The sequence below is a fragment of the Jaculus jaculus genome, chromosome 1 (assembly GCF_020740685.1).
Source record: "Jaculus jaculus isolate mJacJac1 chromosome 1, mJacJac1.mat.Y.cur, whole genome shotgun sequence".
NCBI lineage: Eukaryota > Metazoa > Chordata > Mammalia > Rodentia > Dipodidae > Jaculus > Jaculus jaculus.
In genome coordinates, this window is record NC_059102.1 from 100,318,721 (window position 1) to 100,346,483 (window position 27,763).

Below are 27,763 nucleotides of genomic sequence, written 5' to 3' on the forward strand. Positions count from 1 at the left end.
TAAATAAAAACAACAAGGGCTGGAGAGATGACTCAATGGTTTTGTTGCTTGCCTGAAAGCCTAACAAGTTTTGTTGTCTGGTCAATTCCTATTACAATAATTTTACAGTGAGGCAGGGCTAAATTCTCTCAGAAATTTCATTTTAAAACAGAAGATTAGGCAGCGTACTATGGTTAGAGAAACTTACTTAACAATAGCTGTTGTGTTCTAAACCTTAAGTGGTTATGTTACCATTTCCCAAAACAATTCATTTTTTGTAACAACTAATGCATCTCAATTATATTGAATATTCCATTTCATGATGTCAACATCATTTTCATTCAACCCACATAACTGTCAGCATGAGACTGAGAATAATTTAACAGATAATGAAATGAGCTCTCAAAAAAAGAGAAAAGAAAGGGCACATAGTGAGCTATGGTTCAATTTTTGAAAAATAATCTTGCACATGGTTTTCTTGTATGTTTTTACTTGCCTACATGTGTAGGCCCTCTTGTAGCTCATGATTGGTGGGAGCTTGATAATGAAGAGTAGGCTCATTTTTGGATATGATTCTGACTTGTTTCCAAGCTCCAGTTATGGGTTCGGTTCCACTGTGCAGATCAGTTAGCCAAATTAAGAGCAGTTGGTTTCCCACCATGGCTTGCACCACTATTGCACTTGTGTGAGCATCACATCAAGCTGTTTGCTGCTAAGTAGGTTAGACCATGAGTCACTTGTACAGATATTGGTCATTTTCCCCCACTCTCTCATGTAGCACCCTTTGGCACCAGACACGCTGATTGTCTGGGGTGTGACTATCTTCCAGCTTCCAGCCATGTCACTCTATGTTACATGTCAACAGCATATGCTGTCTTCAGCGGTAGGGTCATACCACTTATCTTTGGTGGGTTATCAAGTACTCTGACAGAAATCTGTCTTCTTTTGGGAAACCTTGTAGGTCTTTGTGATCAAAAAGCTCATTGTGGATGATAGCCACCTGCTGGGAGTTACCACACAGTAACTCGTAGTGTTTTTTTGTTTTGTTTTTTTTTGTTGTTGTTTTGTTTTGTTTTGTTTTTTTACAGGCAGTTAGAGACAGAAGCCCCAAGATGGAACAAGAAGATGCCATTTTGGAACTTCTGTCTCATTCAAGATGGCTGGCCAGTGACACATCCAGCAGGAACCTCCTGCTTCTTCCTCAGCTCAGCTACTCTGGGTCAAACTCTTGCATCCACAAGCCAACCAGGTGTTGGACCCTCTGAATCTGATGACTAGACCACACTAATTGTATATCTAATCCATAAAAAGGAGATTACCCCGAGGTGTGAATGAGCCTATAAGTCTCCTTCCCAGCCAGGTTGGACCAGTGTGGCTGGGAAGGGGACAGAGAGCACTTTTCTCAGCTTGCATATTTTTTTCAGCTTGTCTTCTATTTCTTAGCCCTCTCTTGTCTTTTACTTGAAGGGGATCATTTGGTTGTTAATGCATTTTCTTCCACTGTGGGTGTCTTTGTCTCCCCACTTTTTCTCCAGTGAGACAAGGAGAATTTTCCTCTGACTTGAGCCTCTCAGCTACTATCCTTCTTCCTGGACATGAATTCTTTGACTTGAGGCTTCCAGCTACTTTCCTCTCTGGATCTTAATTCCCCCTAAAATAAATCTCACAATTCATAATTTCTCTCTAAATAAACTCAATAATTCATAACTTATCCTTCTCAGAGACTTTTTAAAAATTATTTATTAAAATAGATAAGAGTCCAAAAGTTGGATTTCATAAGCCCTCCATGAACCCCAAATATCTTTCATCGATGGTGACTATTGCCAAAGCTATGACTTTTATTTAAGGAGACAATGTTACAAATAACTTATAGGAATTTTTGGAGACTTCACTTGGTCATGGCCAGACTCATTGGCCTCCTGATGACCTCCCTTACAGTTGATCTGAGTGGCCACGCCTATTTTGTAGCTATTCTGACTTCGGCCAAGGTGACCCAGAAAAAGCCTGTGGCTGGTGGACTAGGAGGTATTCACAAGCAAGCTGTGACCCTTTTCTGAATATAAAATCAGCCTGCTTCTCAGTCTTCTGAAGTCAGTCCAAGAAACTTCCCTTCTGTGTACTTACCAGCTTGTGCGGTCACATCTTTTAAGTTGCCCTTTATTCTGTCTTTGAAGTCCCTCTTAGGAATAGAATGAGCAGAGCTAGTTTAAGAAGAACCTCAGAGCTTCCAGGCTGAGGGGTCCAGCTAGCAGGCAGCTGGACAGGGCACAGGAGGCTGTAAGTCCCCTGAGGAAATAAACCCTTGGGTCACTCAGCAGCAGCTAGAGGAGAACTTGAAGAGTTCTACAGAGCAGCCAGAACAGAGACTACAAAGACCGCAGGGGACTGTGTAAGTCAGAGAAGGCTAGAGGTGGTAGGAAGCTGAAACTACAGAAAGAGGCTATAAATAGCCAACGCTGGGGATGATGGGAGACTGTGGAAAGCCATTCAAGAACTGTAGAGCCCCGCTGCTGGAAGGGTTCTACAGAGACTCCAATTCAAGCTACATGAATGCCACCCTGAGAACATTACAAACCAGGATTGGGACATGTCTACCTTGAATAAACATTTGAGCTTTTGAAACTTTCCTGATCCTAAAATTTACATGCTAAAAGCCAGAGTTGCCACCAAAGGGAACACTCCAACCCTAAAGCCAGCCACCACATTCCCTGTGGACCCAGCTCCCTTTCTGTCCGGTGAATATCTCCTCTTATCTTTTGCTCCCTCCCTCCAGGAACTGCTTCATGGAAATCATTTAAATCTTTTAGCTACATTTGCATGGTGCTCCTTGCTACCCCAACTTCCCCAATTTCCCCAACTAAATTCTGGATAAACAACTGATGCAATCTCCCTTATGTGAGTTTTTGCCTTTGCTATTTTTTTGAAATCTGAAAGATTATGGAGAAAATTTCATCCAGCCTAAAATATGCCTTCTCTGAGTTGTAACTCTCACCAGCCCCAATACTCAATAAACTCTGAAACACCTTATGACTCAGTTTTCAGAACTTTCTTTCTTTCTTTTTTTTTTTACTCAGGCATGTAGATTAAGGAGTTTATACTATAGCCTCCATCTTAAACATGGAAGTTCAGCATATGCTTTCATTTTACCATACATTTAGACTTTATTGCATATTTGTATAACTTCACAATATATAGTAAATATGATATAATGTATGCAATACATCAAATATAATGTGTATAGGTTCATATTTTACAAATAGTTTGTATCTTTTAAAAGTTAAGAAATATTAGACAGGTATGATAACACATGCCTTTAGTTCCAGCACTTCAGAGGCTGATGTAGGAGGATTTCAGTGAGCTCAAGACCAGCCTGGAGCCACAAAATGAGTTTCAGGTCATCCTGAACTGAAATGAGACCTTGATTCAAGAAAAATAAATAAATTAAGAAGCAATAATTGAGGAGCTGGATAAATGGCTCAGTGGTTAAAGGCACCTGCTTGCAAAGCCTCAGGGCTGGATTAGATTCCCCAGTGCCCATGTAAAGCCAGGTACACAGAGTAGCACATGCATCTGGAGTTCATTTGCAGTGGCTAGAGGGCCTAGTGTGCCTATGCCACCACCCATCTCTCTCTCTCTCTCTCTCTCTCTCTCTCTCTCTCTCTCTCTCAAATAAATAAATAAATATATATGGTAAAGTATAGTTAATAAGTAAATAATTTGATTGAGTTACCAACTATCCATGAATAATAGATAGTACAGCATAGTAAAGAATTTTGTTAGAAATATATTATTAAAAAGCCAAATAATCACTGGTTAAATGGCTATATGTTCTCCACATTTTATGTTGCATAGATTTTCTCTTCAGAAGAGAAGCTAAGTTAATGTCATGTTTCCATGTGAAAACACCTGGGGATACTCTTGTATCATAGTAACAACATACTTGACAGAAACCAGGCAAAGTAGGAAAGTTTTAATGTAGTCCCTTATTGCAGAGGATTACAGTCCACCATGGTGGGGAAAATACAGCAGATTTCATGGTAGCAGGAGCATGTGGTGACGTTTCTCATGTTACTGTGAACCAGGGATCAGAGATAATGGGTCAGAAGCAGGGACACTTCTGTCAGATAGACTCTACTTCCTAAAGGCTACACAGCCTTCAAATCAGCACTCCCCTGTGATGGAGAAAGTGTTCAAATCATGAAGCCATGGGAAACCTTTCAGCTTTAAATCATAACAACTGTGAATGCAAAGATGCATGTATCCATGTGCTTAATCTTTGTATAACTATACATGAGACATACTATATTTTCCGCATAAATTTTATAGAGTACATTGAATAAATCATTTCATGTGTGTCACCTACTATGTCACCTACCCTATAGCCCTTACATGTCAGTTATTAAAATAATATATTCGGGCTGGAGAGATGGCTTAGCTGCTAAACACTTGCCTGTGAAGCCTAAGGACCCCGTTCGAGGCTCAGTTCCCCAGGACCCACGTTAGCCAGATGCACAAGGGGGCGCATGTGTCTGGAGTTTGTTTGCAGTGGCTGGAGGCCCTGGCATGCCCATTCCCTCTCTTCTCTCCCTGTCTGCCTCTTTCTCTCTCTGTCACTATCAAATAAATAAGTAAGAAAATAAAATAAAATAATATATTCTTAATATTTTATGCATAATTTCATCTTATGACTGCTTATGTTTTAGTTTATATGATTCTAAATTCAAAAAGAAAATATTCCTCTTGCTTAAATGTGTTATGTATAGCAATTTACCAATAAGAGAAAAAAGATGAAACAGTCATAAATGATTCCAAATTTACTTCAAAAAGCTTGTTTATAATATGATTAAAATTCACATGTAAACATATGTTAATTGGATTTCTGTAGTTAAGATAATAATGTAGTTATGCATTCTGTCTCCAAAATTCACTTCATGTCTACCACCTCAACAGAGCTCTGCCTGTTTTTTTTTTTTTTTTGCCGGGCCCTTAGAAACTACTTTTAGATGCCAAAAACAAGCTCTAAATATGTAGAGAAATGTTTCACCTTGACTACTTTGAACTAGGTCAATTTGAATTAATAACTTGGAGGTGAGAGACTCTCAAACCTATTAATCTCCGAGGCCCCGAGTGCCCTCTTGCCTTTTGACTTTGTGCTTCTGTTTGATATGTAAGTCACACATCTGACGGGCAGATTCGAAAACGGATGGCTTGATGCTAATATTAAGGGTACCCTTTCCTTGCAAGAGGAAATTAAATTCATTGAAAAATAATTTTTGAGCTACATTGTGAATGTAGAACCTGATAGATAATCACACTAAAGCCATATAAAAATCAGATAAAATGAATTGAAGGAGAAGGGCAAAGGGCCCTCTCCATTTGGATTACATCATTTAGTACTTCCACTTTTTAAATAAAAAGGAACTTTAGGGTAAAATAATTGATCTTGCGAACCAATGTATTTGGTGGGCTACAGATTAAACTTCTCACAACAAACTATATAACTGAAAATTTTAGTTGAAGTATATTGATATACTACCAAATTTTTAAAAACATATTTTGCTCATCAGTATGAATCCGCACCATTTTCAGTACTGTGCTTAGAACAGAAATAAAACAGAAATCTCTGTATAGAAATTGTATGGAAATCTCTACTGTGTCTGAACTTGCATTCTAGTGCTTATTCTTTTTACCTCAGTATTTCTCCTTTCCAACTACTAGGGAGACACACCTAACTGGTTTCCAAGATCTGGCACATTTCAACCAACTGAGCAGAAAGAGCCCGGGAGACTGATCTGCATGAGAAGAGAGGAGTACCAGCCGTGCAGGACTGCCGCAGCAGGTGCCTTTACCTAAGGGCCACCATGTAATGACAGTGGAGAAGTGGGAAGGTAAGAGTGACTAGCTGTCCCAGCCCTGTGACTTTGAGTCAGGATGATGAGAAATACAGAGCAGGAGATCAGAGATGCAGTGCAGGGTTTGACTTCTGGTAAATCTTCAGACTGTTGAGACTCATGACCTTCCTCATAGAGGGCTTCAAGGAACACAGAAACTGTACACCACCTTCCTTACCTCTTTTGTACTTGATCACAGAATTCTAGCTGCCTGTACTTTTCTATAAAAGGTCCATGGCCTTCTGTCAACAATCTGTCACTCACAGACGGTGCTCTGGCTGCCTGCCATGTCTTACTTTTAATGCCTCTGTCCTTCTAAGCAATTTCACCTTTGTGTTTCAAAGGCACCACTGAGAGCAGAAAGAAGTCCATCAAGAGTCTGAGAAGAGCATAGGAGGGGAAATAAAATGTAGTGAGCAAGAGAAAAATAGAAGAGGAGAAGGGAAAACACAGTGAAAGGAGAGTTTTAGCAATCATGAAGAAAAAGAAAAAAGAAAACCTCCAGCATCTGGTCTATTCCTCATTTTCTCCTTTATAGGTTCAGCCACATTTCTAGCATCTTGAACTAAAGAATTAGAAGCAGAGAAGGAAAAGGCAACAGTTTGTGGGGACAGAGAGAGAAGGCAGCTGCTCTGTAAAATCAGTTGCAGGCTCTTTTGTTCCTGCAGCCTCTCCCAGTTCATGTGACTTCAGCTTTCATTTAGTGCTAGGAATTTAATGTTTAATACAAATTAAGTATACCTATTGCTTGGTGGCCATTTCATTTTGTAACAATACATTGCAAAAATTACAAATTATAAAGTAATTGTTAATTTATTAATATTAATAAAAGCAGGCTTCCTAAGAGTGAGCCTTATTTTTATATTGAAAGTACAGTAAAATCCAATATACTTCAACTTAGCAGCTGTTCACACAAAGTCTGTTTATGTAATCTACCATCTGTTTAACTCAGTTCTTTAATATCCATATTCAAAAATACAAAAAACAAAAACAACCCTTTTGCTTAAATGCAACTAGAGATTAAAACATAACCTGTATGTTATATTTAATATTAAAATCCTATCTGGGAAAGAATTATTATAAGCATTGGAGATTTTCAGCAGCCAAAGCAGATGAGTCTTTTCCACAGGGCCATTTCCTGTGAGAGCACCAGACATCAGACAAGAGTATCTCCACATAGTGAGGAGACAACAAAGAAACACCAAGGAAGGGAAAAGAATCAAGAATTTGGAATGAAGATTAATTTGGAAGGTTTACCCTGAGGAGGAAATATTTTACTTCTCCCCTAAACATAATGGAGATAAACACAAAAGTATTTCCAAGGAACAGGCAGAAAGAAGCAATGGTTACACACAGCTCCAGCTAAAGAACAACTGGTTGGCGAGGAATGCACAGGAGGGCATGTGGGAGAACTTGAAGGAGGCAGAATCAGAGGTCAGGGAGCAGCTGACATTTTCCTGTGATCATTGTGCATATTAAAATACTTTGTGCTACATTTAAATATTTGGTCTGGGCCATCATTTTCATTTCCCAGATAAATATCTTAATTTCCCAAAGGATATGAAATGTCAGTGTGGAACACTATAGGAACTAGATAGTTTCCTTGGCTAGGCAGACAGATAAGGAGAAAGGGCCCTTGGTAGGTGGGTAACTATATTATAACCCAGATGGTAAAGGAGACATATCCACATCCTCCTTCCTGGCCTGGGGGACTTTTCCCACTGGTGGGCTGGTTTGGCAGGCTGGTTTGTTGGGCTTTCTGAGACCTTCACATGACTGAACACACCATGGACCAATCAGCACTTTCACTTCTTTCACTTAAGCCATAGACTATGGGTGGGTGGGCATTCAGTTCCGGGCTGGAGATATGGCTTTCCTGGAAAACCTAAGGACCAATGTTCAACTCTCCAGATCCCATGTAAGCCAGCACACAAAGGTGAGGCAAGCATAAGGTTGCACATGCCCACTAGGTGCCACAAGTGTGTGGCATTCAATTGTAGCAGCTGAGGGCCTGGTGAGCCCATTCTCTCTCTCCTTTCTCTCTCTCTCTCTCTGTCTATAAAAAAAAAAAAAAAAACATAAAATAAAAAATAAAATGTTCAGTTCCCACTGGGACTGTGGATCTTTCATCTTTTGAAAAATCCCTTGCTCTGCAAGAGACCTGTTCTTTGTGTTTTCTCTCCCTTTTACTCTAGTATAATTACATTTTGTTCTTTAAAACACTTTCCTGCCCTTTAATTCTTTAATTGGCAGAGAAAATGAACTCATCACCCCTAAACAGTATCAAGTGGAATTTTTTAAAATTTTTAATTGATTAATTAATTTTTTATTGACAGATTCCATATAGACAATAAATCCTGGTAATCTTCCCCCTACTTTCTATTTGGAACTCCATTCTCCATCATATACCCTCCCCCTCTCAATCAGTCTCTCTCATTTTGATTTGGGGAGGGAATGTTGCCTTCCTTGAAGGATTAAAATTTCCACTTGAAAATTTTAATCCTTCAAGGAAGTCAACATTCCCTCCCCAAATCTGTTTTTATATTGATTGAGGCCCCAAATTTCAATATCACCTGTTTTAGTATTATTTTCCTTAATTATTATTATTTGCATATGTTCACATGTGTGTGTGATGTATGCATACATGGAGTGTGTGTGTGTGTGTGTGTGTGTGTGTGTGTGTGTGTGTGTGCATGTGAAAGTCAGAGGTCAAACTCAAGGTGTTTCTCCTCCCCTTCCATCTTCTTGGGACTGAGTTTCTCTTGCCATTGCTGCTTGGTTCCCTCAGCTGTGGCTCCCAATACATTTGTTTCACCATGCCACTTTGCATCAGGCTTTACGTGGGTTCTAAGGAATTGAACTCGGGCCAGCAGGCTAACAAGAAAGCATCTTTAACCACTGAACTACCCTTCCACCTCTTATTTTAGTTCTTTTAATTTATTGCTTGGATATACAGTACTAGAAACTGATAAAGATAAATTAACATAATTTCTGGGACAGTGCAAATATAATCCAAAGACCCAAACTACCTAGCATTTAAGAAAAAAAAAATACAGCACTTATTTTTTCATTTAACCACTTTTCTTCTATTCACTTTGAATTAAAACATTGATTTTACTGTGATGGTTAAGGCCCTTATATCTTGTATTCTCTTTGCCTAAAGAAAGCAGGCCTACTTCACTTAGCAGTCCTCTAAGGTGGAATGAGTATAAGGTGATAAGGAGAAACACTGGCTAATCTTCCAAAATTTCATTGTCTAACATGTAGTCTATTATAAAAAGTAAATTCCATAAATAGATAAAACACCACTTGCATGTCTACTATCACCTCTCTAATTCTTCCCTAATTCTCTCTCCAAGCTTCTCTTCTAGCTTCCTGACCACTAGTATTTACACTTACTAAACATACAAACAATCTAACTATCACAAACTAAGGCAAGCATATAAGAGAGAACAATGTGGTGTTTTTCTTTTCTTTATTTTCTAGAATGAAGAAGGTGGAAAAATATAAGGGACAAGCAGAGAAGAGAGGGAGATACATGAAACAAATGTTTGTATCAATATGTACAATGGAAACCTGTTTCATTAGCTAACTAAATGACAATTCAAAAAGAAGAAGAGAAATAACTTGGGTAGAAGCATCCTACTACAATGGAGAAAGCTTTACTCTGAAGCCATGAGTTATTGTAGGTGAATACAAATGTCATAGATGGGTCCCCACCAATCTGTCATATCTACAGTGAGCTATTTATGAGGGAGGCCCATGAGGACCCCAAACAATACAAGCCATTGCCAAGTGTTTGGTTATCAACCAGAATGATATGGTGAAATCCTATTGCTAAATACTCAACAGGCTATAGTCACAAGATGTTGAGAAATCAAGCTGGGACACAGATAGAAACCATTTCCCTGTCTGTTAGCTGTCATAATGCTGGAAGGTGCTATGTGAGATGCTGGTGGTGGAAGGGAAAATCATCTACAGTGTGAATAAACCATTGATCCTGAAGGCTACAGAACCCACCAGCCAGGCCAGACATACTCACCAATGCAATAAGTTTTAGGGGTGATAAATTGCTCTCTGATTACATAATAGGTCCCACTTCATGGGAGAGAAAATTACATCATGGAAGGTCATAGACCCAGACTGAAGCTTCCACTGTCATTTGCCTAAATAGTGACATTATGCCCACAAAACAGCCTTCTATAGAAATAGTGATAGACAATGAAGATATTATAATATCACCAAAATATAAAATCAGAGGTTGTGGAGAGCTCAACAGTAAAGAGTTCTAACAATGACTCCATGGTTCAGGGAACATTGCAGAAGATGATGTGGAAACAATGTAAAAACAACAAGGTGTATAGGTGTACTGTAGACCACTGTCTACTCAACACAAGCTGACTTGTTCATTCCTGACCACGCGATGCTTACCTATACCACCAGAGACCAGTATAGTTCTGAGCCCATCAATACTTTGAGGGTAGAGGAGAAAAGAAAAAGGATGAGGTAACTGACAGAGGAGGAAATACCTTGAAAAAGGAGAGTCCACAGGGGATGGGGGTGAAGGAGAGGGTTCAAAAAGGATACAAACATTATCAATTACTGTACGAATATATTTAATAAAATATTCAATAAAAATAAATAACTTATTCAGATAACAATAATAAAACAGACAATTAACAGTTATACTATTTAAGTCATGTAATCACTATATTTTGTTATATAGACACAGAATGTCATTGTGATCAACAATGCTCTGCATCTTGTGCTTGGAAACTTATCCCCCAAAGTCTCATATGTTGAGGGTTTGGTTACAAGCCTATGGTGAGACTAGGATATAATGAAACTTGTAGGAGATGGGGCTGAAAGGAAAGAGCTTAAGTCACTGAGTTGTATCTTTGACCAGGATACTGGGACCCCGCATACATGCTTCTCTTTCATTTGTTTGCTTCCTGGCTGCCAGAAGTTGAGCAGATTTGTACCATGGTATGCTGCCTTCTTGAAAGCCAAAAATAATGAGCAAAATCAACTAGGTAAACTGTGACCCCAAATCAATCTTTCCTTCTTATAAGCCATTTTTGTCTTATACAATAGCATTCACATGTAGCCAATTAACATCTGGAAAAACATTTTGGTGATGTAAGTGAAAATATTTGCATTAATTAACAATAAATTTTATCTGAATAGACTTGCTTCATTGTTTTAGCTCAATTAGGTTACTTTAGATCCAACATTTCAATCCAATAGGCCTTACTCATCCCAGCAACTGATCACTTAATAATTTCTAAGCCCCATTCACAGAAATGATGAAAATGATTAACACCCATTATTAGCAATAAAATTCTGCTACAAAAACTCCCCTGTCTATTTTGTTTTGTTTATTTTTATTTATTTATTTGAAAGTGACAGAGAAAGAAAGAGGCAGAAAGAGAGAGAGAGAATGGGTGTTCCAGGGCCTCCAGCCACTGCAAATGAACTCCAGAAGCATGTGCCTCCTTGTGCATCTGGCTAACATGGGTTCTGGGGAAATCAAGCCTCGAACCGGTGTCCTTAGGCTTCACAGGCAAGCACTTAACCGCTAAGACATCTCTTCAGCCCTCCCCTGTCTATAGACGTGCATCATTACAAAGTTTCCCTAAGAGACAACTTGACCACTGTCTATCTATCTATTTGGCAGTGCTGGGAGTAGAGCACAGGGCGTTGTGCATGCTTGCCAAGTGCTCGACCACTGAGCTGTATCCTCAGGCCGACCACCAACTACTTTTAAAATCTGTGCAAATTACCTTGGTGGCTTAGACCTAAGTAGAAATTTTGTCTCATGCTTTTTGAAAATCAAAGTATTGAAGTTTTGGGGGTTTCCCCTTAGGTTTCAGTGATGTAGAATCCAGGTACAGACTACAAAAGGACTTCAAATGATGTTGTCCCATAGAACTATCGCTTTGTAAGCCCATGTTGTCTGTCTCCATCATCCCTCCTTTCCACATGCATTCACTATTACGGTCATTCTCCAAATATGCATTGATAATTGACATGTTTCATGTGTCTCCACATCATTCCATGGTTGGAATAGATCCTTCTTCAGACACAAGTTTATTATGTGCAAATGGAGACATCATCCTTGCCACATACATACCTCAGAGATACTTCATGAGCCCTCCTGGGAGAGGGTATGCAGACATGACTTGCTGTTATTGTTAAAGCTTCTTAGTAACTCACTCTGCTAAAGGGCGCTGAGAGTTGGATGCTCCCCAGCACCTTAAATAACCCTAACAGTTGCACAGCCACATCTTCTAGTAAATGTGCTTAGAACTTTAAAAGCCACCATGTTTCAAAATCTTCAGTTTACAACTACTCTGCTGACATAGTGCAGAAATTATGTCAAGTAACCCATTTCAAGAGATTCTCAGGAGCCTTCCAGCTGGCCCCATTCAGAATACCCTTGATGTGAAAAAGTGCATTCAGTGGGAAGTTTTCAAATTATATAGAAGTGCCTGGCTCTGCCCCACTTTCAAGTCTACATATTAAATGTTATTTTCATTGTAGCAACATATTTTTCACTTTGTATTTTATATATTATATAACAGGTTATATTATTTTATCCCCTCACCCCTGGTCCTGTTTCCCTGAGAGGGGGAGGCATCCTCAATGGGATTGTGGTAGTCATGACCACCTAAGTCAATCCTTGTGTGGTTGTTGGGGTGGATGGTATCTCAGGATGGTATCTCAGGATGTTTCTACCCCACTGTGTGGTTCTTACAATCTTTCTGCCTCCTTTTCAGCAGTGTTCCTTTAGCTAGCCCTCATAGTGCTGAAAAATCCTATGAGAGCCCCAGGGAGACAATGGCCACCAAAAGCATACCATGCAGATTATTAAATCAATGATCCAGACAAGAAGTACACACTTGCGCAATAGTGACATACAGCCTCTGTGGGTGATCAACTGTTCTCTGGTTGGACATAAGTTCTGTTTAGTGGGGCAGAATCCGTATATGCTGCTGAAGCCAAGTCAGAATCTCATTGTCAGGAAACTCATAGACATCCTAGAGAAGGTCCCACTGCTCAATGCAGAAGAGTGTACTTTCCCACCAAAAATATCTCTCAAATAGCTTTGCATATCCCTCTTCTGCCCCCTTTAGCCCATGTTGTTCTCACTTTTGGTTGGAGAATCTGTTTTATTTTGTAGATGGCAGAGAACATGGAGAAGAACAAAAGTCCATCAATAAGAAGACAATAATATATCTGGCTGCCCAGCATGAGACTTGCCACCTCTACCACATTTGCCAGGGCTCAGGAGAAATTGCAGAAAATGTAGCCAACGTGAATACTGCTTTTGTTGGTAGCCTGACTACCACTCCAGGGGGATGGTGACAGACATGGTGATCAAGCAAAACTGAAATCCTAACCCCATAGGGAATACCTGCAACCCCACTGAGGAGGGTCCCCAGCCAAATGGGGGTAGGGACGAGGGACAAAAGGGTAACAACACATGATATGTACATGCAAAATATATTGATGATGATAGTAATAAAATAAAAATCCTAAGATCCAGAGGCTACAGATAATTGAACACTAAAGCAACATTTTAAATTGTACTTTATGTTTGAATTTTACATTTATTTATTGACAAACATAAATTATCTCAATATAGATCTTTACCTTCATTGCTTATGTGAGTGTGTGTGTGTGTGTGTGTGTTTTGTTTCTGTTTTTTTAATCTGCAGCTCATATCAACTTTTGTGGTTTAAATTTAGCAATTTAACTCAGCAAAATAATCAAGACTCTTCTAATTGTATCTTCAAATCCATAGCCCTCCCTTCATTATCTTTTCTGTGTTTTAGTTTTTCTCACACTTAGGGACAAAACATAAAAAGCTTTTGCACATCTGCAAATTAACCATTATTTATCCCAAGTGACAAAGTATTTGAAAATTTCTAAGAAATGTAACAAAAATCTGAAATTGCATTATCATACAATATATATTAACTTTGATAAAATTAATCAAATATTTGGAAAAGTAATACTATTGCCAAGGTAAGTTTGGAATTCCTGTACAGTGTGTTTCAGAAAATGGAATGAATATGTTATTTCAAAAATACACACAAGGGCTGGAGAGATGGCTTAGCAGTTAAGCGCTTGCCTGTGAAGCCTAAGGACCATGGTTCAAAGCTTGACTCCCCAGGACCCACGTTTAGCCAGATGCACAAGGGGGCGCATGTGTCTGGAGTTCGTTCGCAGTGGCTGGAGGCCCTGGCACGCCCATTCTCTATCTATCTGACTTTCTCTCTCTCTCTGTCTGTCACTCTCAAATAAATAAATAAACAAAAAAATTTATAAATAAAAAAATACACACAAAATGTGATCTCTGTGTGTGCAAAATTAATGAATACTTAAGCTAAAGGAGAAAAAAATATACTAAGTATATCAGTTGAAAATATATATATACATACATGTATATATGTACATATATACATGTATGTATATATATATATATTTTTTTTTTTTTGAGGTAGGGTCTTCATCTAGCCCAGGCTGACTTGGAATTCACTCTGTAGTCTCAGAGTGGCCTTGAAGTCACAGCGAACCCCCTACTTCTGCCTCCCAAGTGCTTGGATTAAAGGCGTGCATGACCACACCTGGCAAGTTGCATAATATTATAAGACAAGAAAAAAATAAAATAATTTGTTTTATATGTGTGTGTGGAATTTCCCGGTAGAATAAGAAGATAAAATAATCTTTAGAAGCACTGCTCTCTCTGGCTTCTCCAAAGTAAGTCAGAGTTTGGAGAGCATTATGACAAGTGTTTTTCTTTCTTTCTTATGTATATATGTGTGGAATGTATGTGGACATGCATATTCTTATGTTGTAGATAATCATCTGTTTCTTTTTTTATTAATAAAGGGACTTTATTCTAATAGCTATAATTACAGTGCTAGTTGGAAATGAAAACTGAAAACAAGTATACAAAACAGATGATTACTAATTATGTATTGAAAGCAGTAAGGGGTTCCACGACATCAAATAAACCAGTTCTGAGGTTTTCCCAAGATAAATTTAACAGCTGCAGCTTCTCCAATGTTTATCAAAATACAAAATAAAGAAGTAGAGGTCGTATTTCTCCATGGTGATTAGACCCTTGAGGGCTGACGGAGATGGGGGTGCTCCCGGATGTGGGTCTGCAGTGAAGTGGCACTCCAAGCTTGCAGATGCTCCTGCTGGTGAGACCCAGGCCTCCCATTAGCTGCCCAAAGTGGGCTGAAGAGCAAGCTGGGAATGCACACACCAACACTGCAAGACAGAGCCCTGCAACTCACAGTGAGCACCCAGCCCACCACTAGGTGACCTTGTGAGCAAGAGTACAAGCAAAATGCAGTGGAATACAGGTACCTGAAAGACGGGCAAGTCACAAGGGCTTTTCTGTGAGCATGCACTGGATGGTGGCTTGTTGTCACTGTCTCCTGTTCTAGCATTCAGACTAATCCTGCAAAACCTGCACTAAGCATAGTCTCCCTTTTGTGTGCTCAAGTGTTCTTGTATTTTTAACTATTTTTTTTAATGCACTGATTTGGGGCTAAAAAATACAACCACCAAATGGACCCTGTCAAGAGTCTGTTGGCTGGTGGCTCCCAGATGCCAAATCCTTTCTCAGTACTGACGGTGAGTTGATGTGTGTGTGTCTGTGTGTGTGTATGTGTGTACAATAAAAAAAGCTGAATGATCTTGTGTAGGAGAACCAGAAACTGCCTCAGTGGAAACGGAAGCTAGTTACATTCAGTAAAATCCTGGATGCACTGAGACTAAATAGTGAGTTTCAGGTCAACCTGGGCTAGAGTGAGACCCTACCTCGAAAAACCAAAAACTAAAAAAAAAAAGAAAAAAGCCTGGCTGCAGGCTGTGTCTACACATGTACACATGGTAGGTGAACCCATGGGGACAGCTTCTGGCACTCAAGACCACAGGGTCCATATTTGCCACATGAAAAGAAAACTGAGAGCAGAGAGGAGGGAGAGAGGGAGAGGGGAGTCTGGTTCACTTGTGCTTCTAGAGCTGACTGCACAGCCAGTCCAGTCCTTCATAGAGCATGTCCCTGCTGGTGGCACAGGTGATCTGAGTGTACCAGTTCCTGGGGTGTGTGAGAGAGGCCCCAGCTTGTCTGTGAAGCAGGCTGCAGTCGCAGCATTCGGAGGCAAACAGCAGCAGAACAGCATCTCAGAGCTCATCAGCAGCATTCTCATGAGCTCCTCACCGTCTCACTCACCCACTCTCTGTCCTTGCTGCCATTGCTCCAAGAAGATCAAGCCTTGAGTGTTCTGGAAGTAGTGTCCCCACAGTGGCTGGATCTGGTTCTGGCCACCCACGTCCCACACGGTGAAGCTGATGTTCTCAGGCTCAACAGTCTCTACATTGAAACACCTGGTGAGAAAGGTGGTCACAATTTCACCAGACTTCAGTTTGTACAGAATTATTGTCTTCCCTGCAGCGTCCAGGCCCACCATGAGGATGTGCATTTATTTTTTGAAAAAAAAAAAAAAAAAGCCCTATAAGATATTCCGCATGATTGTGAACCAGAAGAAGTGACACCAGCTAAAGACCTAGACAGCGGCTCTGAGCCAGGCATTGGTTTCTCTCCCACAAATGGTGGAGGGACAGTAACTATCATGTTTCTTAAACATGATACAACATACATAGACATATTCAAGTTCTTGCATATATATGCATACATAATATTTTGCACATATGAAATATAATAAAGTCATACCTGCTAAAATGACAAGTCTCATTATTAGACTAAGTGATTTAATAAAATTATTTTCAGCCACTTTTCATGCTATTTATTTATGTTTATTAGTTTTGTACTCAGTGAATACAGTAAAGTTGGAACTATAGTTAACCTCCTACCTGCCCTCCCCCCTCCACAGAGACCTTTCTTGTTGGGATATGGGTCGTTAATTATAAGGATAACCATCAGTTATGGGTAGGAGGAAATGTCTCTGTGTATCATAACCCAACATGTGGCTCTGACATTCTTTCTGCCCCTTTTTCAGTAAATTTCCCTGAGCCATGTTGGGTTCATTTTAGGTCTGCTTCAGTGATGAGGTCTTGGGAGCCTCTGTGTCACTGGATATCTGGTTGGATAGGAGTTAGTTATTCTCTGTTTCTATATCCTTCACCCTTGCGCTGGAACCAGGTTGGCCAAGAAAACAGCACCCTTGCTTGTTTCCCCAATTATTCTTAGTTTCAGCTGAGGCCCTTTAGAGGTATGATGGGGTGGGGGTGGTTATCTCCTAAGAATCTGAATGTAAAAGAGAAACAGATTCTCAAGTGGAAAGTAAAGTTAGCACAAGATAAATGGAATAGCCATTACTTTTTAGAGAAAATTTAATAGGCATAGGCCCCCTTTTAGCTCACGATTGGTGGGAGCTTGATAATGGAAAGTGGGCTCATTTTTGGACATGGTTCCAACTTGTTTGCCAGCTCCAACTATGGGTTACATTCCACTGAGCAGATCAGTTAGTCAAATCAAGAAAAGTTGTTTTCCCATCATGGCTGTGTGCCTCTATTACACTTAAGGGAGCATCATGTCAAATTAGACCATGAGTTGCTTGGACAGATATTGGTCATTTTCTCCCAGTCACTCATGTAGCACCTTCTGGCACTAGACATGCTAACTGTCTGAGGACTGACTCTCTTCCAGCTTTCAGCCATGTCCCTCCATGTTATGTGCCAACAGCATATGGTGTCTTCAGCATTAGGGCCTTACCACTAACCTTTGGTAGGTCATCAAGTACTCTGAGAGAAATCTGTCTTTTTTGGGAAACCTTGTAGGTATCTCTGATCAAAAGCTCATTGTGGATGATAGCCACCTGCTGGTACTGGGAGTTACAAGTCAATGCCCAAGAAGAGAGAGAAGAAAAAGATAAGTATTATAAAAGATATAGAGAGATGAGAGAGAAGAGAGAGAGAGAAACAGAAATAGGAGAAGATTAAGGTCAGGATCTTAAACAATCACTCAACCAATGGAATCACATGAAGCTGAAAAGTTTCTTCACAGACAAACATACAATAAGCAAAGCAAATAGATTACCCACATATTGGGAGAAAATATTTGCTGAATATTCAACTGACAGAGGCCTAATTTCTAGAATCTACAAAGAACTCAAAACCCTAAACAACAAAATGAGGCAAGGAACTGGACAGGCAGTTCTCAGAGAAAGAAAGACAAATGGCAAACACACATTTAAGAAAATGTTCATCATCCCCAATCATCAGGGAAATGCACAGTAAAACAATGATGAGATTCCACCTTAGCCCAGTTAAGATAGCAAACATTAAAATATCAGATGAAAATAAATGCTGGCAAGGATGTGGAGAAATAGGAACACTCATCCACTGTTGGTGGGAATGTAAGATGGTACAACCACTTTGGAAAGCAATATGGAGACTCCTAAAAAACCTGACTATAGATTTACCAACAGAGCCAGTTATTCCATTACTGGGCATGTACCATAAAAGCTCCACTCCTCAGTTCAGAGATATTTGCTCAACCATGTTAATAGTTTCGCAATTCATAATAGCTAAGAGCTGGATGTCCATCATTAGATGAATGGGTAACTAAGTTGTGGTATATCTACACAATGGAATTCTGCACAGCTTCAAGGAAAAATGACATCATGTTATTTTTTAATCTTTATTATATTATTTTTTTATTCGACAGAGAATGGACACACAGAGAGTGTGAGGGAGAATGAAAATGGCATACCAGGACCTGTTGCTGCTGAAAAAATAAAACTCTGTAAGCATGTGACACTTTGTGCATCTGCCTGTACATTGGTACTGGAATATCAAATCAGGACACCAGGCTTTGCTTTGCAATCAAGCAAGTTCCTTTAACCACTGAACCATCTCTCCAGCCCCAAAGGTGGACTAATTGGGAGTGATAGTCCAACAAATGCCTCCAGAGGAGACTTCAACCTGATCACTGCACCATATACAGTTTGGCTATCCTCATGGTTGATCTGAATCTGTCATTTCTTCATTTTGATGTCTTTTCTCTTTTACTAGTCTCACATCCTAATCCCAATTCCCAAAGCAAATATGAAAAATTTATACATACACTTTTCATAATTTGACTAGTATGTTTTATCTCATCAACATATTTTTCAATTAATATTATAGTACACAATTTTAACTCTCTTATTTCCTTATATTTATATTTTACAAGTCATTTCATTTCTAAAGCATTGACCATTGACCTCAAGGCAATCATAGAATTCTGACACTTCTGAACATGCATATTAAACATAATTGAAAGCTTTATTATTTTTCAAATGGCAAAGACTTTTTGGCTTCTCGAGGTAGGGTCTCATTCTAGCCCAGGGTGACCTGGAATTCACTATGGAGTTTCAGGGTAGCCTCAAACTCATGACAACCCTCCTACCTCTGCCTCCCAAGTACTGAGATTAAAGGTGTGTGCCACCATGTCCAGCATGGCAAAGACTTTTTAAATGAAGCACTTTACTACATAAATCCTAAAATTATGTTATATTTACTTCTTTAACATAAAATGCAGAATAGTTTCATTAAAATTTGTACTTGTAATACAAGCTTATTTTTACAGATTATATTATATTTACTTTCCTTAACATAAAATGCAGAATAGTTTCATTAAATGTACCTGGTGTAATACAAGCTTATTTTTACAGGTTATATGAAGTCTTCAAAGCAATTTCATATAGTTTTAGATGTAAGCAAACTTGTAAAAATAATAACACATATAAAGTAGAATATATATATAGATACACATATTTCCTGGGACATAAACTATAACTTCTTGCAGAAGCTAAACATGACTCTTACCCTAATAAAATGTCATTATCTGATGTGGGTTTCTGGATTAAAGATGTTTACCAGAATGACCACTCCATAATTAGTAGTTTGAAATTTTCATCTTTACTCTCCATGCTATGGGAAAGAGACAGAACCACTCTCCATGCTTCATCTTTATGCACCTGAAGAAAAAGGAAAATGGAGGTCCAAGTAGTTAGACTTAGCATAAGCACACTTTCTCTACCATCTTCTGATATTATTCTCATTTCTATGCCATTGTTTTAAGTGGTATGATTATTAAGAGAAATAAGATATGCCTCTTATTTTTAGTTTTCATTGATTCACAGAATTATTTTCCTAGATACCAAGTAAAACATATGTGTTTGAAGCATCTTTTAAATCATGCATGAGCAATAGCTTCTAAATTTAACAAGATCAGTTTCTCATTCTTTGGGAAAACTAAGTAATGGGCTGAGTGAAAGCAGCAGACAAATTATACAGACTATTACACAAGATGGAATAGGACAGGAAAGGCAAGGATACTCTAAATGAGAGGGTGTGTTAGTTAGTCAATGGTATTTAGAGAACAGAGTCACTGGGATATACAAGATGTACAGAAAGGGATGCAATATGAAGAAATAGCTCACAATATTACTGTGTCCTATTTGGGAGCTACAGGCCTGGAAAAGCTGGTGGTATAATTCCAATCCAAATCCAAAAATCTAAAATATTAGGAGAGATAATAGCATACGTTCCCTAAGTTCAAAACATCAAGTACCAGGAATGAAGATGTCTAGTGAATTAAAAATGTAAAAGGATGATGTATCTTTAATACAGAGTAAATTTTCCCTTCCCCCATCTTTTCCCTATACCTAACACCTCCACAGAAAGACTGTGTGATTCCCACATACAGGAAAGGGACTGGAAAGAGTGCTTCTCTTACTGAATCTACTAATTGAGATGTTTGTCTCCTCTGGAACCACAAATACACCCAAAATATTGTTTTACTAACTATTAGGGAGTCAGCCCATGAAATTACATATCACAGAAAGAGTGTCTTGTAACTTGATAACAGTGATAGAAGGCAAGGAACCTTAGAAAGGAAGGTTTGACATTTGAGCACGCCTGTCAGGTAATCTTTAGAGGTATTCCATTGTACATGCCAGCGAAAGTTATTCCTTCTCCACAGAACATAAATGTTTGAAAACTCAACTTCTATATAATGGGACATGGAGTAACAATGAGCTCACTGAACAAAAAGCTCTAAAAGGAACCCAACTAATCCTTTTCCTCTGAGCAGAACACAGCTCTCCTGCTCCTTCACACTGTGACTGCCTTTCACTGTGTAATCACTCTCTACCTTCCCCTTCTATGTGGAAGGGGGAGCTAGTGTTCACTGTTAGTTTCAATAAATGTTCCCTGGAAAGTAGATAAATGCCAGCTGTTAGTTCTCAGGCAGACCAGTATTGCCCGACTGGATCATCCTTGGGTTCCATTAAATATAATCAGTGCTTTCATGTCAGCTAAATCATGGTGCAAAACTGTCTCATCTTTAGATCTGATTCCATATGAGATCCTGCCTTCCACCCATGCCCTCTTCCTGTGCTCTGACAATCATTGTACAAAAGTGAGTGTCTGGAGAGATCTTATGCTTTTCATCTTCTTTTATGGTCATACTATCATTTATCAACCTTTAATTATTTTTTTTGTTTATTTTTATCTATTTATTTGAGAGTGACAGACAGAGAAAGGCAGATAGAGAGAGAATGAGTGCACCAGGGCCCCCAGCCAATGCAAATGAACTCCAGAGGCATGCACCCCCTTGTGCATCTGGCTAACATGGGTCCTGGAGAATCAAGCCTCAAAACAGGGTCCTTATACTTCACAGGCAAGTGCTTAACCTCTAAGCCATTTCTCCAGCCCATTTTTAGCATCCTTTTTATGTGAAACATTGCTAAAGAAATTAAAAAGTCTGTGTGATCATACATCCAGCAGAGCAATTACACATTTGGGTATGAGAAACAGAAACTGAGTTCCTCAGAGTACAATCATTTGTTTCTGCCATCCTTTAGGGTTTCTAACACATAGAACATTGCCTGAAGGTATTCAGGTACAGAGCTACAGAAGAAGAATCAAACATAGATGAGTTGGTGCAAAGGATCTGAAAGCCAAAAGCAGACAGATGCTCTCAACTTCCCAGAGTCTTTTATTCACTTCATAAGATCTGAACAATCATAGTGTATCAAGAATACAATTGCAAAAGCAATTGCACCCAGAAGCCATAGATTATTACTAGAAAATTTTCAGTGTCAGGGATGGGATACCTTCCAGTGAGTTGTTGTCCAGGGAGGTCCCTGATGCCCCCAAAACATTACAGGCCATTTCCAAGGCCCTTGGTTTCCCACAAGAAATAGATGGTAAGACCTTATTGCTAAAGACACCACATACTTGGGCTGCAAGACCACTGAGAAACTCTGCTGGAGCTGAGCTGAAAACCTCCTCCATATAGACCAGCTGATAGACAGCTGGAAAAAGCCATTTTGCATGCAGTTCAATGGGAGAAAGATAAATCACCAGTGAAGATACTCAACAGTGAGCACTGAAAGCCTTATATTTGTCCAGCCAGGCCAAATGAGCCAAGGGGTGCAATAGTGGCACATCTGTCATGGTAGAAACCACTGCCCTATAATTGGACTGGTGGCCTGCTACATGGGAGGGAATACATCCCTAATACTGAAAACTCAAAATGGGAGTAGTCAAGAGCCCTAGGGGTGTAGTATCTGCTGCTGTCTGGATAAATGTATATACCATACTTATCAAACTTCCCAGTAAGTGCTTCTCTTAATGTTCATACCCTTATATTAATAGTACTCTCACTTTTGGTAAAGAATCTTCTCTTTTCAAATGGCAGTGACTTTGGGATGACTCAGAAGGTATCATGGTGCTGGAAAGAAGTGACAGGAGTGCTCAGTACTGTAATATCTCTATCACACCTTTCAAGGCTCAGGATCTAATGCAAAAGAGGTGGCAGAAAGAATGTAAGAGCCAAAGGAAGTGTAGGACTCCTTACAACATGCTCCCCCCAGACACAAAATGGCCTGGATATCCATGACCTCACAGAGCCCGACATTACCTACACAAGACCATCATAAGAGGAGGAAAAGATCATGACATCAAAATAAAACTGAGACTGATTGAGATGGGGAAGGGGTATGATGGACAATGGAGTTTCAAAGGGGAAAGTGGGGGTAGGGAAGGTATTACCATGGGATATTTTTTATAATTGTGGAAGTTGTTAATAAAAGTTTTGATGGGCTGGAGAGATGGCTTAGCGGTTAAGCGCTTGCCTGTGAAGCCTAAGGACCCCGGTTCGAGGCTCGGTTCCCCAGGTCCCACGTTAGCCAGATGCACAAGGGGGCGCACGCGTCTGGAGTTCGTTTGCAGAGGCTAGAAGCCCTAGCGCGCCCATTCTCTCTCTCTCCCTCTCTCTGTCCTTCTCTCTGTGTCTGTCGCTCTCAAATAAATAAATAAAAAAATATATTAAAAAAAAAAGTTTTGAAAAAACAACAATATGTTTTTTATTAGCTAGCTTGTTTAAACAGAAAACTCTCTGCACAAATACTAACAGAATGATTATACTCAGAGTGACCAGTCCCAGCAAGATGTTCTCAAGAACAAACATGAGTATACTTCCCAGAAGGCTTGCCTTCCGCTTGCTCTGGATGCAGTGCTTCTGTTGAGCAGTGTTCTCTCTGTGAACTCAAGCTTGAAGGCTGAGAGCACATATCATTTATTGGCTGACTACAATGGCCATTGTATTTTACTTGAATGAAAATTAAAGTGAACATTGGCAGAGAAGAGGGGATTATCCGATTTTCTGAGAGAAGGATCTGTATCAGTTTTCAATTGCCAGGCTGTAAATTACCACACATCTAAGCATTTAAAATAGCACTGATTGACTCCCTTGCAGTTCGCTGGGTGAGTGGGCTGAGCACTGCAAAGCTCCGGTCTCATAAGCTGCTAGTATGGCATTGGCTGGTCTGCTCTCATGGTCCTCTTTGAGGCTCATTCAGGTGTGGAATGGAACTCAATTCCTTGAACATTGTCACCTGGGGATTGCTCTGATCTCTAGCTGCTGCTTTGGGTCCTTGTCACAAAATTCCCTCCATCTTGAAGGCCAATAATGGAGGTCATTTTTTTTTTTTTTTCCCTAAAGTCTTTGCTGGACTTTAAATATTGTCCTATAAGAGCTCAAGTCTTTGAAGGGCTCATCTGCTTTGACCCTGCTAGTCAAGAAAAATCTTCCTTTGGTAAAGTAACTAGGTAACTACATAATGAAGCATAAGCACACAGGGTGGGCTCACCAGGGACTAGAATCCTGAGGCCACCTCCTGGCCACTCTGGGTAAATGCCTATTTATAGAGCACTTCTCTATGGAAGTGTTCTGCAACACCAGAGCAGGGGTGTTGTAACTCACGCAGAAAACCAGTTTGGTGAACTGGCAGTGTGAGGAGACAGATTCAGAACCTCCTGAAAGGCTAGAAAATGAGGAGGTAAATTTCAAAGAAAATAAAAGTGACAGAAATGAACAAAATATCTCCACAGTTAATCTACAATTAACTATTTTATTAACCCTTTAGTCTGTTGGTATGGTAACAATATTGATGGATTTGCCAATGCTGAATCAACTCTGTCATTGAAATAGCTTTTACTTGCTCATAATATACCATCACTTTTAAATATTTCAGAACTTAATTTTATTTTATTTTATTTTATCAGGGATTTTTACAACTATGTTAGTGAGAGATATTGATCTGAACTTTTCTTGCAATATCTTTATCTCATTTGTTCTCAAAGTAATGTTAGAGTTATAGCTTCTTCTTTCCTGGTTGTTTAGAATAAATTACTAATAATTGGTGTTTTTTTTTTAAGTTTGATACAATTTTCTAGTTGTTATATATTGGGCCATAGCTTTTTAGAAAGAAATTCTTTAAAAACTTTTTGTTTAGGTGATGGAGATTAGTGGTTAAGGTGCTTATCTGCAAAGCCTAAGGACCCAGGTTCAATTCCCCAGTACCCACATAAGTCAGATGCAAAAGGTGGAGCATGTGCCTGAAGTTCCTTTGCAGTGGCTGGAAGTCCTGGTGTGCCCAGCCTCTCTCTATATCTGTTTTCTTTTCATGTAGCCACTGCAAAGGAACTCCAGATACATGTGCCAACTTGTGCATTTGGCTTTATGTGGGTACTGAGGAATTGAACCTGGGTCTGTTAGCTTTAATGGCAAGCATCTTAACCTGTAATACATATCTCTAGCCCTAAACCTATTTTTAATTAAAATTAATTATGAATTTTTAGTTTATTTGTATTAGTTTTGGGCATACTTAGTATGTAAACAACACATGTTGGTACCATCCTTTCCCTCATCCCTTTTCCTTTCCCAAAGGGGTCCTCCTCATTGGGGATGCATGTCATCCCCATGGCAATTGTGGGTTGTGTATTGTGGGGGCAGCTGTCACTTATGGGGAAGAGGCAATGTCTCTGCATAATGTCCCAACTTGTGGCTCTAACAGTCATTCTGCCCCTTCTTCCACAAAAGTGCCTGAGCCATGTTGGGTGTGTTTTAAGTCTACTTCAGTGATGGGCTCTTAGGAGCCTCTGGATTTCTGCTTGGTAGGTGTTTAGTGTCCTCAGTGTCTATCTCCTTCACCCTTGTGCTGATATCAGGTTCACCAAGAAAGTAGCACTCTTGCTCATCTCCCCAATTCCTCTTTGTATTTTCTTTTACTTGACCCTGCTAAAGATGTGATACCAGAGTACCTGTTGTACAAAATTGTAAACAACTGTTAAGTATATTTCCTTTACTGTTCACAAGCATCACACTTGTATGTTGCTTGCTTCTCATTGTTGAAGAAGAGCTGTTTGTATTGTTTGCCCACATTCTCACTGCTTAGGTACAAAGATTTAGGACAGAACCAATTACCAACTTATAGCCTAAATCTCGACTATTTCCATAGATTTTGACATTATACACAATGTCATTACATTTAATCTTGATTTATATTTATAAACATAATATCAAGTTGGAGTCCAACATGCTTGAGTTATCTTTCCTCTGGTTGCATGGTTAAGCTTTCTATATTGATAATGGTTAATATATTCATGCTTTTAAACCCCTTTTATAAGCTTTATAAGTTTGGCTTATAAAACATTATCTAAAGGCTCTTTTCTTGATGCCTACATGTACATACACCAAGGCACTTAAAAGAAGCCAGTCTTTCCAGAGACTGAACATCCTTGTCCTGTCAACATGAACAATATTTTCATGAATATTGGATTTAATTTTCCTTTTTTGTTTTGTTTTGTTTTTCGAGGTAGGGTTTCACTCTAGTGCAGGCTGACCTGGAATTCACTATGGAGTCTCAGGGTGGACTTGAACTCACCTTTAATCCCAAGTGCTGGGATTAAAGGTGTGCGCCACCACATCAGGCTTTAATCCCATATTTCTTTGTTTACAGAAATGTCTCATGAAGCCCCAAGTCCTGTGTCACTTCTCATCTGTAATGTTCCATTCTGCATTTGGTTCTAAAGATTGTGAATCTGACTAATCTCTCATTTTTCAATAGCTATTTCTATCATGTCCGCAGGCACTTGTGGGCTATCTGTGAAAAAATCCTCCCACATTCTTAATTTGTTCTTTCAATAATTCTTGAGACCCTTTAGGTTACATGAAACCTAGTTCTTTTTCTTTTTCTTTTTCTTGTTCTTGTTCTTTTTGCTATGTCAGGTAGGGTCTTACTCTAGCCCAGGCTGATCTGGAACTCACTCTGTCACCACAGGCTGGCCTCAGACTCACAGCAATCCACAAATTCTTCCACCAGAGCATTGGAATTAAAGACATACACCACTATTCCCACAGTTAATTCAATGAATTCTGAGGTGAGTCATACATCAACCATAACCGTTGTCACTGTTGATATATTCAGTTGTCAAATTTTCTCACTATTTTTTCAAGTAGGATGATGCATTCAATAATTTCAACATTATTTTGGGGCCATTTCATCTCCTTTCTTCCTAAAGTCATCTACTTTGGGATCCCATGCTAGTTAATCTTACCAACATGATCATTCTCTTTATCATTTTTAAAATATAATAACCTCAAAATTACTCCTACTCTTTCCTGCATAAAACAAGTCTTAGTTATTTCTGATATCATAAACATGTAAATGAGCTCTCCAATTCTTCTTTTGTTATCTTTGAACTTCTATCTTCCAATGCTAGTATTGTTTATCTGATATACAAGAATGTATGATGCACTTTCCATCTCTAGTGACTCTTCATTTTTGAGCAATCCATTATATAGGCAATATTTCTTCTCTTTTGTTATCATGTTTTGCTGTTGTCCTTTAAATGGTTTGTTTGTGATAAAGTTGGTATTTTAAAATGCCAACTTTGCAAAGGTAGATTAATTTAAACCTAAAGTTTATTATTAATCCTTAATTAAACAGGTTAAAATGGAGATAATTAACATTTTCCTTAGCAATTAGGTGTGATGTTACTGCGAGGTGTGCCTCAGGTGGAAAAGAGAAGAAAGACAGTAAACACTCAATTCCACTGGACTCTGCAATCTATATTCCATATACTTATTGTATACCATTTTATTATTATTAATCTCATAATTTTATCTGTCTTTAATAATTTAATTTAATCCTTAAGCATTGTCAGTTTTCTGACTATATCATTAATACTCTCACCTTCCTCTTTCATTCTTTATTAAAAAAAAGAACTTCCCACATGTTTGATAAAATTCAAATCTCTACATGTCTGATATTATGCTATTATGATTGCATGTGGCTGGAGAAAAAATATCAGTTGTCTTTTTTGGGATTGCTAAACATGGTCTACAATTATGTTTTGGGTTTTTTTGTTGTTGTTGTTTTGTTTTGTTTTGTTATTTGTTGTTGTAGGATTTATTTTTTTTAAGGCAGAGGCTCACTCTACCCCAGGATGACCTGAAACTCGCTCTGTAGCCCCAGGCTGGCCTTGAACTCATGGCAATTCTCCTGTCTCAG